Raw genomic sequence first — 21734 nt, forward strand, 5'->3', positions numbered from 1 at the left:
TCCTGGTCTTGTTAAAAATAAAAATGAGTTCGTTCTAACGAAGAAGTGCAGTGCGAGCACGGGAAGTGGAAAAAGGGGGGGGGTCGATGAGCGTGAGAAAACGCTGGATCATGGGATGTTAGCATGTGCAATGTACGTAGCGAGGAGGCTAAAGAGAGTGATAACGGAGTGGAGTGGTAATGAATGTTAGCGTATATGTTAGTGGGGTTTTTATGGCACTAGTCGTAGCGGGCTTTGAGTCTAGAAATGGTAATTGTGTCAGTCTTTTGTTTACTCCTACCGTCGATGAAAGTGACTTCATAGGAATTCTCGTTAACTTTGCGAAGAATAGTTCCTTTATACTTATAAGAGGACGCAAAGGCCTTTGACACGCCTGGAGTCCTAGTGGCATCTAGAAACCATACATGTTGTTCTTGTGAGTACTGTATTTGCCTAGAAGTGCGCTCTGTGTACTTTTTCTGCTGTTCGTAACGCTTGTGTAAGTTGTCATGTGCGGTCTTAAATATGGATGTCAGAAGTTCTGGTCTTTGTGCGTTTGTCTGGGAGACATTGTCGGGGTTCGAAGGAAGAACTGCGTCTGCTAAAAACCTTGGGTTGTATCCAAACAAAGTAAAATACGGGCTCTGGAGGGATCCAGAATGGATTGTAATGTTGTGGCTGAACGTCGCACTAGCTAAATAGTCACACCACGAAGCCTTTTTCTCTAACACAAAAACTCTCATAACTTTCTTTAAGTAACTAAATGAACCCTCAACTAAACCATTCGTGAAATGTGCACAAGTATCTACATATTTTAGTTGTACGCCTCTAATATTAGCTAACTCTCGTAAGAGTAAACTTGAATTGGGTGTTGAACGATCTAAATAGATCGTTTCCGGGATGCCATGGACTAAAAAGACTTTCTCAACTAAAGCTCTTGCTATGTTTTGTGTATCATGATTAGCCAAAGGAGCTGTAATGACGTATCTTGTACAACTATCAACAACTGATAGAAAATATTTGTATTTGTGCGTTTTAGAAGAGACTAAAGGACCACATACGTCAATATGAGCTCGTTGGAAAGGAATTTGGGCTGGTTGAAATGTTTGCAGCGTATGTGGTTTAGAACCTTGTGGTTCTTTGAGATCTGGCAAGGGATGCAATGTCGAACCTTATCGTACACAAATTTCTTGATATTAGGAAAAAAGTAGCGCATAAGCAATAAATTATATGTCTTTTGTGCACCTTGGTGACTTCCATTCATTTTGTGTGCATGAATAAGATCGAAAACTTGTTTTCTTAATGCATGGGGAATACAAAGTCTATCCCTATAACCAGTTTTGATTTTATTAGTCCTGTAAAAGACTCCATTTTTGAGTACATAAGAATACGAAAGTTTCTCTAGCTTAGGATCACTAGCTTTATCTTTGTTTCTAATACGTCAATAATGTCTCTTAAATAGGGGTCTTTACGTTGTTCTGAACTAATATCAAAATCTGCTGCTTGTGCATGAAATACTTGATGAAAGAATAGTGCATCATCATCATCATCATCTTTCTTGTCTGGATTAGTCTTTTCTATAGGGTTGTCTTTGGGAATTACAGGTGACTGAGGGTTTACTGTAGCATTGGGAAGGACTACTGGATGCTGGGTCATAAGGGAAGCAATGGGGTAAAAGTACAGGCTTAGGGATGTTAGGTGTCGTAGTTGTGAGTTTCAAATTGATATAAGTTTTTGATCGTGGACTTAACTGAATTGTGTTTGAAGGGGTAGCTTTTCCCTCATACACATTTACATTTTCAATTTGGGTGAATATGTCATGTGACACCTGGTGAGTCTTGTACTTTGACCTCAAAATACTATAATTTGGAGTACGTCCTAAATGATGAAGAGTTATTGTGTTGTCTTTTAACGACATTTCGCACCTCTGCGTTCGCAAAAAGTCATTTCCTAAGAGGGGAGGGACATTTGTTGAATCTACAATTCTAAATGGGTGCGAACATTTACGCTTTCCCATTATGATAGGAAGAACTACAATTTCAGACACACTCAGTTTTGATCCGGACACACCTTGGATTGTGGACTTGACCTTGTAAGTTTTTCTTTCAGAAGGAAGAAGGTGGGAGGGATAAATGGATATTTGGGAACCCACGTCAATAAGTAAATCTACTTCTTTCCCTTGTATGCTACTATTGATAAAATATAGGTCATTTCTCTCAATGATAGGAACTTTGTCTAATATACTATTATCCTCGATTTCGTTCCCGCAAGTCGAAGACGATTTTAGTTTAAACTACTGTCTCTTTGTGGCTTGTAAAATCAGTTATCGCTCTCGTGATTATAACGACCACAGAACTTACAGGCTGATGTATTTGCATCGTCGCGATTACCCATATTGCGAGTCTGATCTCGACGTTGAAATCTATTATTATTTTTATCTCTGAATTGGCCTCTAGAGTTGGATCTAAAATGTCCTCTATGATTAGCTCTAGTATTATTATTACCCCTGTAGGAAGAGGAGTTATTATTCCCCTTGCTGTGAGCTCTGTTCCCTCTGTCATGTGCGTTTTGATTAGCCGTTTTCGCAAATTCCAAAACATTTGAGCAAAAATTAAAAAGAGACGCTGTGTTAATTTGTTCCTGTGAAAAGAGGGCTATGTTCGACATTTGTGACGAAAGTTTATTTATTTCATCACTAGAGGTAGCACTTTGAGCTTGTTCCACTGTGGCTGATGGCGCCGCGCAGTGAGCACTGTCAGAACTCGGTACATGATACATTGCGCGTGAATTATTGACGGGAGCGGGATTTAATTTCAGACTTTGGACTTGATGAGGCGATGGTGGGAGGAAAGCAGATGGACACTGGTTTTATGGTACAAAGTGCTGACTCGGGTTGTGAGGATTAACTGGGAGGGGGGAGTAAACCTGTGCATGAGAACAGCTGTGAAGTGGCATTTGGGTCAATGTCTGTTGCTGCAAGCTTGCTTGTGTTATTGCTTGGTCAATTTCAAACTTTTCCTCCATCATACGGGAATTAATCAATAACTGCTGGCGTTCGAAATTTTGTAGGTGGGCAATTAATTCCTCTGTTTTGGCAAAGTGCTTATTAGTTAAACAGCCAATGTATTTGGCTCGCTGTCCCGTGATGATATAAGATAGAGTTTGTTCTTCAGTGGCGTTCGGGAAGTATTGCTGGACCAATGCCTTGTTAGCAATAACATAGGTATGGATCGGTTCTGTTATCATTTGCTTCCTTATTAAAATTATCTGTACGGGATCCGCTGATAGGTACGAGCCCCTAAATAAAGTACTTAGCTCGTTTTTGATATGGGTGTACGTCAGGTCTACAAAATTGGGTCGTTTCTGTATGTCATGAAAATAAGTTAATGCAGTGTCAGTCAAAAATAAAGGCAACATCTATTTACGCTTAGCTTCCGACCATCCCGCGGCGTGTGCTACATTTTGAAGCTTGAGAAAAAATGAGTCAATGTCTTTTGGGTCATTTTCGCTAAATGGTGCCGGGTATAATGCAGGTGGGATTGGGGTGGCCATGTTAGTGGTGGGAATTTCTACAGTTACGTTATCAGGGCTATTAATAGTGTTAGAGGGAGTAGGAACGTCACCTGGAGTACTTGCTAAGGGCTGAGGTTGGTTTCTGTTGGGTGTTTCCAGTCCAAGGACAAATTGAGGGTAGTTTCTATTAGCAGACCTTAACCGTGTTAGTGGAGGGGAGGGAATTGGGGAGAAAGGTCGTGAATTTATTGGATTTGCCGTGATTGCAGTAGCTAACTCTATGATTTGGTCGAGGGAGGAATCTAGGTGTTCGTGCAATGCTATCTGTGACGTATTCATAAACGAAGGTTCGTCGTCCTGACCAAAGAACAAATGAAAGTATGGTTATGCAGTTATTTATGTCATTAATATATCGCTTGTCAAATAAGTATAAGCAAGTGTTCTCATTTCTGTGTGAATGATGCTTGAATACATGTTATGCAGAAGAACTAGACTTTGTTGGAAAGGGGAAACTCGGCATAAAAAGAGAAAAGAAGGGTGGTATTCCATAGGGTAATACACAAAATTGTCACTGGGTCTGACGCATCTTAAGCGTACTGTGGGAGTATGAGTTGGAATTACTAAAAATTTACTTTAAAAAATGCTCCCAAAGTGGGAGGGAGGGGGGAGACTAATTTAATGTAAAGCAATTCGTACAGAAGGATACTCAATTGCAAAAAGGGCCTGAAGCACCTCCACCATGTTGTAATCCCGTTTTACCTGGGATCTGAGGTTACAGGGAAGTTTCAATTATACATTTAGATAGAACTTAATTGTATCTGTTGGCTGAACCTGCTCCGATTAGGAGGGTAGAGATATGGAAAGTTGATGTAAAGGTTATTCACGCTTGTTCATACCTGGTAGGTGTGTGATGTTCTTGTCCAGATGCTTCTTGCAGACCGAATCGTGACAGGTGACAAGGTTCTTTCCTTCGACCCTTAGCTCACCAAGCCGAGCAATCCCTTGCGACTTGTAGCATGCTAGGCAGCCGTAACTCCGTGTCCGTCGTCGTAGTTCAGTAGTGTTAATGTGTTGTAAGTAATCAAAGACTAATTATCCATGTGAGCGTCGATTAGAGTCGAAATCCAAAAAGAGCAGCGTCGATGATAAGCGTAGTTCAAATCAGAGCGAGCTCAGGGAGTGAGCTCCCTTTTATCATCTTAGGCTTCGAAAGGTTGTTAAACCTTTCGAACGCGGTATATCTTGTTTTGATCCACGCGTTTGCCTTTCAGTTCCTTGTTTAACGGAAGTTACAAGTTAGCGCATTATTGGGATCACCCGCTGGTCGGACAATTCCAGGAAATAAACAAGTGTGAATATTAACATGACGAGGTTTTCTCGGTTTAATAATTTCCATATCTCTACAATATGTTGGTTTGTACTCCATTTACATGACATGAAATTTCCTGTGGTAGTAGTAAATTGTAAACTTCCCATTAACACTTTATTTGAAATTCTGAAATTGATCTATAAGTTTTTGTTTTAATTTCTCTTCATTGTGAAATATTTGTGATTAAAATTTAAACTGCCCAAGGTAATTTTTTAAAGTCCGTGTATAATGCATATTGTGCAGTGTTTGGAGAGATAATTTTAAAATGTAACTGCAACAGTTATTTCCTTTAAAAAAGTATATTAGTTACACTTGCTCATTTTAAAGAGAAACTCAGTTACAATTTCTGATACTTCAAATACAGTGTGATTCAAAAGTCCCGAATTATCAATTTAAAAATTCATTGCCATAAAACTAGAAAATATTTCTGAGTATTGTCGCTTGTGGTGATATGTGGGTGACCTTGGAAATGTGCTGCACCATGGAATAGGTACACGTGTGACAGCAAGAGTGTATGGTAGTAGGCAAGAAGTATAATCATGTGCCCCATGAGTCTCGTGCAAGAACAGAGACGTGCTAAGTTGGAAGTTTATTGTTAATGTTTTGGAGCCTAGTCTGAACACTCACATCTGGGCTTCAGAAAATTTGCATGTATTACATGAAGTCCCACTTCACTGTGACTAGTTGGGATATGTGTACATTTTCAAGGTGGCGATTTGTGTGACCATTTTTTTAAACAACTGCGAATTCGGCTGTGTACGCAGATATTATCCATAATCCTTTCGCAATGCTTGAAGAAGAGGAACGTTATTGTTGGTTCCAAGAAGACGGTGCAACCTGCCACATTTCGAAACGAGACAATGGAGATGCTCTGCGAGTTCTTCCAAGATCGATTCATCTCATAAAAAATTATGGTCACCAGATTTGAGTCCTCCAGATTTTCATTTATAGGGAAATATAAAAAAGACAATGTACCACAAGCAATCCAAGATGCTGCAAGTTCTGAAGAACAATATAATCAGTACTCTGAGGGACATCCCAAGCAACATATTGAAAAATGTAGGGTCCAACATCTGGGCTTCAGAAAATTTGCATGTATTACATGAAGTCCCACTTCACTGTGACACAATCTGTTCTTTCTAGTTTTCTGTCCTGAGATTTCACAGTAAGTTTTGCCCAAAGCTTTCTTCTCATCACCCTGTAGTACTGCAGTATGCTGTCAATTTGTGTATTCGATAAAATGTAGGACATTTCTAGCATCTCTGTAAATATGTGGTTATATGTAAGCACGAATTTCAATAAAGTTATGTGTAGCAGTATAAAAGTATTTCAATTTAATTTTTCATCACTATTTTCATAAAAAAGGACTTGAAATCACAGTTTGGGGGACTTTTAATTCGCACTGTATAACTGTAAGTTACTTAAACAGTTAATTTCTGCTGAAAATTTTCTTGCAAACAAATTGCACACGAGCAATCATTCTGAATATATGAGTTAGCTTTACTTGAATGATCATTTGTCCATTTCTTGTTGTAATTCTTGTTGTGTACAAGAGGTTGCCTGTGCATTAATGTGTTTTGTGCTAGAGATTGTTGGAAGCTTGCAAGAAACTCCGCTTACCCTAGGCAACATATTTAACTTTTTTTCTGTCAAATTTCAATAGTCAATGCTTATAGATTTTGAGTTGCTGAATGAGAAAATAACAATGCAAGTTTAAAATTTGCTACGGTTTATGAGGAATATGCAATAGTTGCTGATATAGTATAGCAAAATATATTTACCACATATATTGTTTTTTGTTCACTTCTACTCCCAGTCTCACTCTGCCTATTGCTTGTGTGCTGCTAAATATTATCCCTAAGTATCATCCAACAGTAGTCCACAAACATGGAAGTGGTCCACTTTCTCTGTTACCTTTCCTTCATCAAAGCTATTGCCTGATGGAAGCATTTCCCTTCATCATCACTAACATTGCCAGAGTTATTGGGTAAGAAATCTAAGTGTAAACGAATCATGTGTATTTTTATGGACATCTATCGTCCATTCAACTTTCTGATACAGAGCTGACATGTTCACAATCTGTTCTTTCTAGTTTTCTGTCCTGAGATTTCAGAGTAAGTTTTGCTCAAAGCTTTCTTCTCATCACCCTGTAGTACTGCAGTATGCTGTCAAACTTCTCATCAGAAGATATTTTAGATTTGAGGACCAACAAAAAACCTCTCTTTAATTTTAGCCTCACTAAGAAGACGGGATTTGTTGTCCACGTATTTGAAAGCTGTGTCTGTGAGGTCAATGGCTTTGACAAAGTTCTTCGTCAGACCGAATTTTATGGGCAAAGGTGGTAGAAGAACTTTCAGCATTTCTACAACCTTTAGAGATTTTCTTGTAGGCCAGTATATGTTCTCATTATGCAATGTCCTTGCCCAGCTGTCCCAGTCACATGGAAAAGAGGAATATTTAATATATCTCAATGCAGATCCTTTAACACAGCCAGTACCTTCCAGTCACCACAGATATTTATTTATTTGTTTATTTATTGATTTGAGAAATCCTGAATACAGAGAGAATCCATTTTATATCAGGATAAAAACAGAGAGAAAAATATAAATTAATAAATCAGAAGAACATACGTAACAAGAATAATAAAATAAAAAGATAAAAAATATTAATAATAAAACAATAACTAGGGTATAACAAATATTAATTTCTCTTCAGCTGCTTGATGCACGCATTTCTGAAAGCCTGCTTAGATAGATGGAACATGGAAGCCTGGAGGATCATTTAGTGAATTTGTTTGTAGCCTAAAGAGAAATGACCTTTGTTCTAGGGATAGCCTTGAGGCTTTTGTGTAAAATAAGTTGTTGCATTTGCTGTTGGTACGTGGGATCCGAATGTGAAGATGTGGCAAGAGTTCGTTAGTGAAAAGTTGTCCATTCATGATCTTTAAAAGAAATGTTAGATCTGAAACTTGACAGCGAAGGGAAGGATCGTGAATTTGAAGAATGGATGGAATTTCATGTTTGGAAAAGTTTGCAAGGACTGGACATCTATATTTGACTATTCTGATAAAGAAATTTACCACTTTGTTTGTTTTCTTTATATTGCTATCACAGGCCATGGACAAAATACAAGAAACATTTTCAAGAATAGGTATGACGCACGTTCTAAAGTAGGTTTTGATGGCAGAAACATGTGTGATATCTGTAAATCTGTAAATTAGCCCAAGGGTTTTAATGGCTCTCGAAGTTAAGTAATCTATATGGTGGCTGAAAGTGGGTTTCTGTCGAATATAACTCCAAGATCTTTGTGCTGTTGTACGAATGGGATGATTTTGTTGCATAATATATAGGATGGTGTTGTAAAGTTGGATTTGAGGGTAAACCTAAAAAAAACGGATTTTTCGGGATTTATTTTCAGATTCCAGTCTTGGCACCAGCGTTCAATGTGTGTGAGATTGTCTTGCATGGAATATGTGTCTCCAACTGAAGCGATGTTTCTAAATAACTTACAGTCATCAGCATACAATAAAATTGAGCATTCTGGACAATTAATGTTCATTAATATCGTCCATGAAAAGAGTGAAACACAGGGGCCCTAGGGAACTTCCTTGAGGCACACCGGAAACTACAGGGAGCCATGATGAACAGCAACGAGATATAATATCATTTTGCTTTCTTGTGCAAGTAAGATGAGAGTAATTTAAGAAGAGGTCCGTGAATGTTGAATCTGTTTGAAAGTTTATGGATGAGTTGTGTATGAGGGACATAGTCAAAAGCTTTACAAAAATCTAAGTAAGCAACATCCATGTCTGGCTTGGCACTCATACAGTTAACAGCGTTGGTGAGCAAACAAGCAAGGTTTGTGTCACATGAAGCATGAGGAAGAAAACCGTGTTGAGTTGGAGAGAGGAACGGCGTAGCGTGCGCAAGGACACGATTCGAAATATTTTTTTCGGCTAGTAGTGCAAGTGCAGGAAGTAAGGAAATCGAACGATAAGAAGTAACGTGACTCTTGTTTCCGTGTTTGAGTATAGGAACATTATTTGCTTGCTTCCATGCAAGAGGAAATACACCCTCGGAAAAATATTTGTTAAATATTATGCTGATTGGTTTGGATAGAATATGGGCTAATCGTTGTAGAAATATGCCAGGGATGCCATTAGGAGAGTTAGCTTTAGAACATGAAACAGATTTTAATAATTCGTGGACTTCATTGCAGTTAGTTGAGATTTGAGAGAATGTGTAAAGAGTGATGGGCTTGACTTCAGGCAGTGCAGTAGCGGTATTATTTGTAAAGTTGCTGTGAAAATACGAGTTAAAAAGTGATGTGCGCTCCTTCTTTGTAGCAGACTTACCGATCCAGGAGACTTGAATGGAATAGGGTCGTGTTGTCGGCGTGAGTTAAGGAACGTCCTGAACATTTTGGGTTTTTTAGCGGCACTTTCCGTCAGAGTTTTAATGTTATTATTATAGTCTCTTTGCATTAAGTTTTTGGTATGTTTTCTTAATTGAGTAAAAGTGTTAAGTGTATGAACATTTGGGACTTGTTTCCACAGGATCCACGAATTATTTTTATTCTTCAGCGTAAGTTTCGTCTCTTCACTATACCACGATGGGAATCGGGATGTTTTTGTTTTCCTTAGGGGCACGTGATCTTTAATTATGGCTTGCACACAGTCCACGAGGAAATCCACTGCTTCTTCCGCTGGGAGGGGTCCATCACTGTCCACGGTTCAAGGCTGGTGACATGAGAAAGCTTCTCCCAGTTGACTCTTTTCCAGTTGTAGTCTGGTCTGGAGGAGGGGGAAGGCCTAGGGGCTTTTCCAGGGGCTTGGATTTCGGCATGGACGGGGCTGTGGTCCGAGGCGATGAATTGCTCACCAGGCTTGGCCTTGACCTTTGTGTTCGAAGACAGTAACAGGTCGAGAGTTTCTGTACATCTTGTGGGGAAGTCTACAAATTGATGAAGTACAATCGCTTTGATATAATGATCAAAAAACAACCTGTCATCATTGTCTGTGCAGAAGCCAGAGTTCGACGATGACCATTTTATGTGAAGGTTGAAATCGCCCATAAGAATAATGTCAGTTTCCTTCAAAGCATTCAGAACAGAATTTAATAATGCTGACAAGGTTGCAGTGTCAGATTTTGGGGGTCTATAAAAATAGCCTATTAAAAGTTTTGTGAGCCTATATTTACCTAAGTCCATATTAATTAGCATGACGTCTCCAGATCCAGTCGTCTGATGCAGGACCTCTTGTTGTTTAGCAGTAATATTACTCCTCCTCCACGTGAACTTCTATCGTTGCGGAATACCTGAAAGTCCTTTAGGGGTATTTCGTTATCGCCGATCGTTTCATTAAACCACACTTCACTGAAACCAATCACCTCGTATTCGTGAAATTCACTACAGAACATTTCCAGAGTCGATAGCTTTTTGGTTAGACTTTGCACATTTTGGTAGTATATACGGAAACCACATTCTTCACGAGAAACCTCCTGGGGACCGGGGTTGACATGAATGTCGCCTACCAACAGGAGGGAGAACGCTGCAACCAAGAGGCAGTGCTGGGTCGAGCCACGTGGTTGGCGGGAGGCGTTGTTCTTGCGGCTTCCAGAAGCTGTCCACGCGAAACTTCGATCCGAGCTCATGGCCGAGAAAGAAAATCGCCTGTAACTAAGCGACCAGTCCTCCACACACTTGCAGTTGTCCAGCATTTCTTGTCTTGCAATACTTCGAGTCCACATAACAAGTAAGACAAGCACAACAGCGCCCAAGCAAACATAGAACAGTTGAAATTTCGGAGCACTAAATGCGCGTGCATCAGGCTTGAGCGCCATCTTGATGCATTGTGAACAGTCAGCAGTTGTTTAAGTTGTGCCATGTTTCTATCATATATACAGCATGGCCGACTGGAATGGGTGAAAACTGATTTGCAGTATGTAACGCCACTACTTTAAGATTCAATTTGGATTAGTATCAACAATCTCCATCCTTGTGGGTTATATCTTATACAGCACATACATTCTTTACTATTGTAATAGCAGCTTTGGTTATCTTTTTTCTTAAAATCTTCACAAAAACACAGTTACAAAACATGATTAGTGCTGGATTTTCACTGTAGTGCTCACTTACAACTCACTTCTACACCAGACTGTTCAGAGTGTAGCTCAGGATAGAAATGAAACAGACAAGTAATACAAGACCTCACTATATACGTACTACTTGATTGTATAATCTTATGTCAACAATTGGTTTTAATATGGCCCAGTTTTATGATGCAATGGCTTATTAGATTTAGCATGAATTACTGGCTGATTTTATTATCTGGGAGCGCAGTTGAGAATTGATACATATGTATCCTATGCAGGCCGAGTAGGCCTACATGCACTATGCGTATCTAGTGAACTACAGCCAACTGACTTCCTTTATAGCCATTTTCATTTTATATTCCCAAAATTAGTAAGAATTCGCTATTTTAATTTCAGGAGTAATTTGCCTGTTAGCTATGTTGTCAGTAAAGTTCATTCTGTAAGCTGACAGGTAGATATTAAACAATGTTTAGTGAATGCTATACCTCACTGTGTGGTTATCTATGAGGTGACATTACAACCTGTTGAATTTAAATTTAATCTTTAACTTTAATTTATCAAACTTCAGTATTTAACATACAAAACATACTAACATACTAACTTCAAACTAACCATGCGCTATTGCAATTGTTATTGTCTAGGTTACTTGGAATTTAGATGTCTGCATGCCATACAGCCTGATGTACATTAATTATGTAGAATTAATCTTTCACCACCTGGTATGTACAAGTAGTTGCAATCTCTGTTACTTCCATAGTACCTGAACAATTTACAACAATTACACTTATTGTGTATTCAACAATAATGTCTCATCAATTAATTGAAGACATGCTTTTCAGAATGTTATGAGCGCAAAATTGCTATTTTAATAAGGTTTACAGAATTTTTGGGCTCTTTTGTTTATATCCTTATTTATCACATGAACAATTTGAATTTTAAATTTAATAAATATATTCCTTACAAACATAAGTTATGTTTGAAGTGCAGAGAATGTGTGTGATTGATAGCAGCACTCTTTTTTTAGTGAAAAAAGTACTTACAACATCATGATAGTTATGTTAGCATGCCCTGAAGTGTCAGGTGTCGCAGGTTCGAATCCTGATTCGTGAGCAAAAAATGCTTATTTCAATGTTTATTCTTTCTTTTATTTCATCAATTCATCATCACGATTATTCTATAAAGTTAACAAGGAACGTAAAATAGACGAAATAGTGTAATATAAATTTTCACTACCACATAGCTACAGGTTTCAGAATTGGTTTTCTGTAGATTTAGCGATTTAGAAATTTGGGATGGTGGGTGAGATGGGGAGGTTCCTCCCCTAAATGTCCTACTGATAACCAGATACACTTTTAAAAATGCCTCACCATGCAACTCTTTCTATCCACTGAAGTATTGGACAAACCTTAAGAAATATATTTCTAGCATTGAAAAAAGCTGATTTAGTGGAATAATTTTTCTTGTATGTATATAATGATTACATTGTAGAATTTTAACTTGTGTAACAATGCTAAATTTTAGGAGGAATAATTCAGTCTAGTACTCAATCTAGTGCTCTAAAATGAAAGGGTAATGGTTATGGAATATAGCCAGCTGACACCAATATTAAAATATATATAAATAAATATATATTTTAGGTAAGTTACATGTACGTTGTGTGTTAGTTTATTTTCACTAAACAGTTATAAACCCTTAAACGCATAGAGTTACCATATGGTAACGCTCAACATTCACACACTTTCCTGCTAGAGGCTTGTCTATATTGAGTGTGTAGGCAAATCTAGTGACAGAGGTCGCTCTAGGAAGAAAGAGCTTGGGTTTGAGACTGTTAGTTTCAGTCAAAGTAACGGCATTGTTGTGAGAGGATGTATTTATTTTGACCTTCATTTTTTTTTTCAAAATGTCATATGCTGGATAATAAATATGGTGTTTTTATGTGTTTGTCTTTCATTATGGAATTCTGAATGTTTTCAGCATTTGGTAAGCACATGAATTTAAAACTATTGATGTTTTCAGTTCAAAAATTTGCATCAGTTGTTCAATTCTTGCTCATATCGGTCTTGTTACAATATCATATTGCTATGCAGATACAGTAGCTACAGGCCTTTTCAACAATTACTTCATTTATTCTATTATGATTACATGTAAACCAAGAAATTTAAGTTGTAAAGCCTCTTGCTGTCTTTTGTATGATTTCTTCTTCTATTTCTTATAAAAAAGGCTCTCCTATTCATAGCACTACGCCATGAAGGCGTATAGGGGTGTGGGGGTAATGCCCCACACTTTCTTGATCCGATCGTGAGTGGGGTGATGTGATCAGCATCATGCCCCTGACCGTCTTTAACCCACAGGGTTTCCTCCAAGTACCCATGTCATTCGACGCTGGGTGTGCATCGGGGCCGCTTGCAACGTTAGAAAAGTTCCTGAATTTGAACCGGCCGGGAATCGAACCCGGGACCTTTAGAATGGTAGTCAGACACGTAACCGATTGAGCCACTGCGGCTACTAATATGTTATTTTAATATTAATAAAAATAATAATAATAAATATAATAGTAATAATAGATGACCATTTCATGGAACATTTTGTGCCTGTTCGGTAGCTCAGCTTTCTTGAGTATGTGATCCCGTATAATGGAAAACATTCCTGCAAGCTATTTATTACAGGTAAACTTATAAGATTTTGTTACAAAGCCTGCCTGTTGCTTGAAAACCTTCCGTTGATGCCTCATTCGTTTTGGTATCTATCAAGGCAAGAGTATAAGCAAATTAAACGGACATTGAAAACAAATTTAGAAAGACTGCAGACCCTCTTATGCATATTCTACAAGAATTTCAGAGGCAAACATTCTCCCAGCTTTGATTTGGATGGAAATCGCTCAAAACTATGTGCCATCATTTCGTGTTGCAACTAAGGGGGCGTGGCGGTCCATTACAACACAAAGAAAGGTTTTGAAAGATGTGTGGAATGCTGGTGGCTCACTACTAGTGTTCGTATTGGACATGTCAAATATGTGGTTGGACTTGCGTTCCATGTTTCATACGTTTTTCTATGACAAGGGCCTCCTCTATGGCGTATTAGTTACGTCGTCGCCATGTAATGAAGGTGTCCCGGATTCGATACACGGTGGAGGTACATGGCACAGTAGTTCTGATAACATTTTAAACTCTAGGTCCAGTCCTGATTAGCTATTCTATGCATAAAGTGGACTTAAAGCGTTAATTCAAATCAATTCAAAGTTTCTATGACAAGTGAATATTCAAGTGTGATATACAATATGAAAATATAGAGTAATCATTATGTCCTGTTTAGTTACCTGAGCACCTTTAGCTCAGAAAATGTGAGATTAATGTAAAATGGATGTATAATATTTGTATTATATAAAATAATAATCAAATTTAGAAAGTATTTTGAAGGTTAATTCAGAAATTTCCAAGTTTTCGCAAATAAATCAATTTGTAGGGCTGAACGCATAGCGTTACCACAAGGTAACGGGGCATAATTCGAAATGGGAGAATGAAAATTTTCAAAAATTTATTCCAAATCCCTTATTAGTACATAATTACAGATATTAGACTAAATACAAGAAAAAGGTGATAAAAAATAATTCATGCGTTTAAGAGTTAATATATTTTAAAAAAATTTCCTTTACATTCAACTAGCTTCAATGATCTTTAAATCTGTTTGTTGAGCAGAGCAGTTAATAATGAAATTGTTGAAGATGGTAAGGTTATCATGGAAATTACATTGAAAAACAAGAATAACAAAATCAGCAATTCTGCTGCTATCAGTGTAAAGTGATGGCAAATAAGATTTAGACAAACTGAGTTATGAAGAAAGTAGAAAATAACATCCAACGTGAAATACGGAAAGAACATGATCAGTTGGAGGTTAGTGTTACGTCTGTACTCTGTAGCTTCAATCAAGTAAGACATTTGGAATTTTTTTCCATTTCAAATTAAAAGGCTTTGTTTACCATTTAAAGTTTTCGCTTCTAAATATCCCTTTCCTTACATCCATAAATTTGAATTTGAATTTAAAATTTTGGGTGTGTCAGCACTTAGGCTATTTTGCACCCAACACATTATATAGGGTCCAGATTCTTACCAGAACTAAAATACATAGCATAATTGCAGTGTCGTGTTACTAAAGTATTAACATTTTCTGACTTTTGTTAAAACCTGAGGCTGTAAAGGGGCACCCAGAACACACAAGGACAAAAGCAGGACAACACACACAAAATTATACTGGGCATAGTGCCAGTCGCCAGAGCCTCGTTCGTTTCCAAAATGCAGTCCAGGGTGTACTACGTGGCAATAATTGGGTGTACTACGTGGAAGGTCACCCCTTAACCCCATTACATTACTGAGAAGAATAAAATATGGCTATACTTACGTAAGTATAGACAAAGGTATTTACAAACGAAACAGTTATATATTATATTCAGCACTTCCGCTACTGACACTCACATGCATGCACACTTCTAGCAAACTGATAATACAATGATGTTCCTAAGGACGTAGGGATTATAATGCTTCTTCCTTTAATCTCACCTATCCCTAAAAAATCAAATGTTTTATATGGTATTATAAGGTATTTTTTTTTTAGCATTGCTTTTCTGCGACTTTTGGCTAATCATGATAAGGAGTAATGAGAGTTAGATGAAATTGATGAAAGACACCAGGGACGGGTGGGCGAGGGTGCGCAAGCGCCAACTCAATCAAATTCAAGACGTAATTGTTTAGAAAATATGAATGCTTCGATAAGAAAGCCTTGACTCCATGCACATTTTTCTAATGAATATTGCCCACACTATAAGGTGTCACAAATTATATAAGAAGTTTCGCTCATTCACTGTTTTTGGATTTACATTACTTTACTGAGTAAGAAAAGAAAATTGGTAGATATGTTGATGAATAACACCTGTGGAATTTATCTCTTATAAAACTTGAAACATGATCTAGGTAATACTTCTGTGGCTAGATGCAGTGCAATATCTTGGATTTAGCCAAAGCGCGAGTATTCCAAAGTGGAGAGTACAACATCATACAGAAAAGAACAAATATCTTAAAACAACCAAACACATACATAAAAACACATTACTTCCATGTGGTATGAAAAAGAACTTCGATTATTCCTGTACCTAGCATTTTGGGTAATGGATGTTTTGCTTCGATAGTATGAGAATAATCAGGGGGTGGCAACTTCATATAAACATTTGGAGGGAGGAGGCAAGATTGAGAACAATATATTTTTTAATATAAACTGTGCATAGCCTACTTTCTGAAGAATTTGGAGGGCAGAAAGTGTTTTTGCCCTAAAGTCGACACCTATGGTGATGTGATAATTGTAAATACATGAAACGTTTTCCAATAGTTTTAAAGCGCTACGAACAAGAGAAGAATTTCTACCTAGCTATCATAGTAGTATAATATACACTATTACTGGAACACAAAAAGTATGACCCCCTCAGACTGGTTTTGGCTACATTTAAAACTATGTCAAGATGCTCATATAAGCTTATTGCCTACAGTATGCTACTATGTCGAATCCAAGAATTTAGTTAAAAAGCCCTCGGGGATTTCCCGTAAAAAGTATGACCCCCGTCAGATTGATTTGGCTACACGTTCAAAAGCTGCATCTGTCAGATTGTTGTCCAGAGGATCGTAAAAAAAATGGCCTTCTTGGCATTGTTTTGGCTACACTTAAAACTAAGCCCAGATGCCCATATGAGCTTATTGCCTTTAGTGCAATACTCTGTAAAGTGTGCTTAAATACTTGACTGTCAGTTCGGAATATTTAATATGTTAACCCGAATATTTTAATTGGACACCAGGCTTAACTTCTATATCTAGTACTAAGACAATGCATTGTCCAGGGGTCTTCTAAAATTGGTCTGTGACTCTTTCGTTTCTTATATCATAAACATATGATTTCTGACCTATAAGAATAACACTGCATATGGTGTCGGTAGGTGGTGTATCATGGAATTCACAGATTATTTTAATGTTTGTCCTGTCTTAATTCAATATAAGTTTCCTAAACCAAGCGAGTTGCTAACTATTATAGACAAAACCGAGCAAACCACGGAAATAAAAAAAAAACCTTCTTGACAAATGTGGTACACTTATAAAACAGTATCGCACTCACAAAACTAATGCTTTTAGAGCAAATGACGAAGACAAAATAGAACTTTATAAGCACATAGATTTACAGTTACTTATTTATCAAACAGCTTTAAAAAATATCCAACCAATTACCAAATATCTTGCGCAATCGGGAACAGGAATATATTCTGATCCAAATAAAGTGGTTGATTGATTATAATTACTTTTAAGTTCAAAATGAGCTGTAAATAATTCTTATGAAGTACGCAACGAAATGGCAGATATTCTCGATTTTGGCTTGTTGAAAAGTTGATTAGTAAAAGTCAACATAGAAAATATCCCAAAATTATATGTCCATAAATGAGTCTCTTAGTGGTAACATCTAAAGAGAGTGATTTTGAGGTAAATTATGCAAATAACCCAATCGATATTCGAGATGGTGATTATGAGATAGCTCTAACACAATATGGCTTGTGGTATTCGTGGGATAATATACTTATAAAGTGTGCTTAAATACTTGACTGTCAGTTCAGAATATTTAATATGTTAACCCGAATATTTTAATTGGACACCAGGCTTAACTTGTATATCTACTACTAAGACAATGCATTGTCCAGGGGTCTTCTAAAATTGGTCTGTGACTCTTTCGTTTCTTATATCATAAACATATGATTTCTGACCTATAAGAATAACACTGCATATGGTGTCGGTAGGTGGTGTATCATGGAATTCACAGATTATTTTAATGTTTGTCCTGTCATTAAAAACAACCAGCTTGCGTTTTGAGGTGTTGATGACAAACATTGGACTCTGTGCTTTGAATTCATCGGGTGAGTAATACATGTCGGTATTGCCAGTAGTGAGTCTTTTGTATGCTGCGTAGGCCTCGCATAATTTAAGAAAATCATCCTTGGACATGTCTAAATTATAATTTTCTCTAGGAAAAACCTCGTTTCTGCCGTTTTTAAGATATATGTTGATATATATTGTAAAATACATTTTTGTATGTGGTGAACTAGGAGTTATGGCAATGTACTTAGTCTGTGCATAGCAACGATTATGCACCTTGTTGAAGTGTCTGATGGATGATTTAAGTTTTAATCATATAATCCACCTTGTTACAAATTTGAATATATTTAATTATGAAGTTCCAATCTTGAGATGTTTATTTCTGTTTATATCATTAATATTAGGACATAACAAAATGGCGACGAGTATTAAAGAAGATAAATAATTACTACTGTAAGTAGAATTATAGTAATTAAGTACAAGTGAGCAAGTATGGAAAAACACATAAGTTTATTACCTACATTTCAGGCTTATGACACAAGCCAGGATATAAATTCGTATATTAAAAGATTCAAGGCTTTTATTGAGGCTAACGATATACAAGAAAGGAAACGAGTGTTTACTCTTATTTCTGTAATCGGTAGTTTACCATATCAAGAGCTGGAACACAGATTAAGTCCAAAGGATCCACAAGATTTCACCTTAGAGGAACTTTTCGTTACACTGAGAAAAATATATGCACCACAAGTTAATAAATGGATTCAACGATTCGCTTTTATGAAAATAAAGCAAGAGCAAGATGAGACAGCTACATCGTACATAAATCTTTTAGAAGTTGCTGCAATAACTTGTGAGTTTACAACAGATGAATTAGACACTCGTGTTAGAGAAAAACTCGTGTTTGGACTACCCGATAGTATGCTAAAAGATACATTACTGTCAGACATGCCCAACACATTCGAAAAGGTTTGTGATGTAGTAATCCAACATGAGATAATACGCACAAATAAAAATAAAGTCAACCAAAATGCATTTTTGGTAGGTGAAAATAAACAAATACAAGGCTCACGTAGATTCAATACAAACAATTCGTTTGCTAAAGCTCATTCTTCAAAGAATCAACAAGATACAAGAGAATCAAGATTCGGAACAAATAATGCATACAAAGGCATGCTACAATCTAAACCACATACTGCATTTAGCCAAAAATGTGTATCATGGCAAAATCAGGCAAATTATATAAAATGTTAGCGCTGTGCAAGGTTAGGTTCTACATTCAAAGAGAACTGTCCTGCATTTAATGCTATTTGCAGTTTCTGTAAGAAGAAAGGACATTTCTTGGCTTCATGTTTCGAAAGAAATAAACAATGGAAGGAACGTGCAGTCAATTTATCTAGTATGTATAAAGGAAATTGTGAAATGAGGAACAGTAATTTGGATACCAAAGCTAATGGTTATGGGGAATACAATTCTCAACATAGCTTATTCTCTGTGCAAGAAGATAGTGCATATACTTTCTTAACTACAAACACACAACAAATGTACAATAAGAAAGCTAACGAATCTATTTCTAATTTGCAACACGCAGTTGATCAGATTTCATTGCGAAATGAACGTTTACTTTTGTACATTAATATTAAAATACAAGACCAATCGTTAGAAGCTATTGTCGATTCTGGTAGTTTTGCTGATTTCATTTCCAAAGATTTGTTAACTAATATTATTGGCAACTTCACACTGAGTCCGTTATTAAATTCATATACTTCGATATCAGGTGAACGATTGTGTTTATTAGGCCAATTAAGCTTATAAATTTACTATCATGGCAAAATGTAGATGATGCCTTTTGTTGTTGGCGATAAGATTAAAACAAATATGTTAATTGGTAGAGTTGGAATGAACATATTATTTGGTGATTGGCGCAGCAAACTTCTAAATGAGTTTCCTGAAACTGTTTACATTCAAATGAAGATTCTACACATGCTTTCTCAGGTCTGAAATCAAAAGATTCTCTACCAGATGCTTGTTCGAAAATTCAGCGTTCAGGCATAATGGATACTCCAAAGGTACATGTACAGAAGATTGATGACGTGGGTAAATGTTCACGAACATCAAATGTGCAAGGGCAAAATAGCAAAAGCCGACGGACATATTTCAAGTAATATAAAACAAATGAACATTGAAGACTGTCGATCACAATTACTGACATCTTTTGCAGAATTGTTTAACGACGATATTAGTATACCCATTAAAGAATTCAAGGTATCAATGCCTTTATAGAAGAATGCTAGACCTGTGTTCAGGAAAGCGTACAGAATAGCATATTCATAACGAGATCAAATAAAACTAGAAATAGATAATATGTGTAAGCAGAATATTATAGTTCCTATAGAACATTCAGAATGGGCTAGTTCTATTGTGCCAGTTAAGAAATCAAATAATTCTATACGTATCTGTGTAGATTACTCGAAAACGGTCAATTTTCAAACCGTTGGTTTCGTGTATCCTCTACCAGATTTTCCTGATATTTTACAAAAAGTTAAAATAGGAAAGTACTACACCAGGCTTGATTTACGTTCAGCATTTTTACAAGTTAGTTTGCATGCAGACTCACAAAACATATTATGTTTAAATTATGATTCTCACTTGTACAGAATGCAACGTTTACCATTTGGTACAAATGTTTCGTCTCAGCTTTTCCATCAGGTAATTGATTCAATTTTAACAGGATTGGAAAGAGTTGCAGCATTTATTGATGATGTTAACATTTCTGGAGATAGTCTACAAGAATGTTTCCTAAGAACAAAACAAGTTCTGGAGCGCTTTAAAGATTATAATGTTAAAGTCAATTTAAGTAAATCTGAATTCCTAGTGAAAGAATTGATTTACTTAGGAAGACGTTTCACGGCAAATGTAATCACACCAACTGAAAAGCATGTGCGTGCTATTTTAGAAAGTCCAGAGCCAAATGATAAGGTTCAACTACAAAGTTTTTTAGGGATGGTTGCATTTCAAAGTCGTTTTCTACACAACTTGTCATCTACAATACCACACCTATATCGACTTCTGAGGAAAGGCGAAAAATAATTGTGGTCTAATCAATGTGTATCGGAATTTAAGGATGTTAAAGATAAGATTGTTCAGACACCTGCTATAATTCCTTTCCATCCTTCAAAAGAAATAATCCTAGAAACAGATAGTTCTTGCTACGGTGTTGGAGGTCGATTAGGGCACAAGATAGATGGCGAACATCGAACAGTGGCGTGTTTTTCAGCCACACTTTCCCCTGCTCAGAGGAATTGCTGTCAGGGAGAAAGAGAGACATTAGCCATTGTTTCGTCTGTTAAGCATTTTTATTTATATCTGGCAGGTCAAAAATTTACAATATACACTGATTCAACGACTGCGAAAGCATTGCTTGATTCGAATACACCAGTGCCAATGCAACACAATGCACGTTTGCAGAGGTGGAAAATATTCAGGGCATCTCTGAATTGTGAAATAGTGTATTCTAAGAAGGTTGTAATAGCAGACGCTTTGTCAAGATTACCACTACCTGAAGAATTGCAATCAGATTTGGTTTTGACAGCGTATGCTGATCTAGAACAAAAGTTACAACCATTACACAAATCTGAGATCAAGGAGCATACAAAAAGCGATAGTTTGTTGTCTAAAATAACAATTTACGTTAAGAATGGTTGGCCAAGAGGAATTGATACACAAATCAATGAGGAAGCAGTAGCTTTATGGAAGAAACGTCTGGAACTGTCAACAGAAGATGGATTGTTGATGTGGGGAAATGTGTATTGCCAGAGACAATGCGATGCAAGTTTCTCACTCAAATTCATGGTCTGCACAGTTGCGTATTGAGATTAAAACAGATTT

This window comes from Lepisma saccharinum, chromosome 22, assembly GCF_977018435.1.
Source record: "Lepisma saccharinum chromosome 22, izLepSacc3.1, whole genome shotgun sequence".
In the NCBI taxonomy this organism is placed as follows: Eukaryota; Metazoa; Arthropoda; class Insecta; order Zygentoma; family Lepismatidae; genus Lepisma; species Lepisma saccharinum.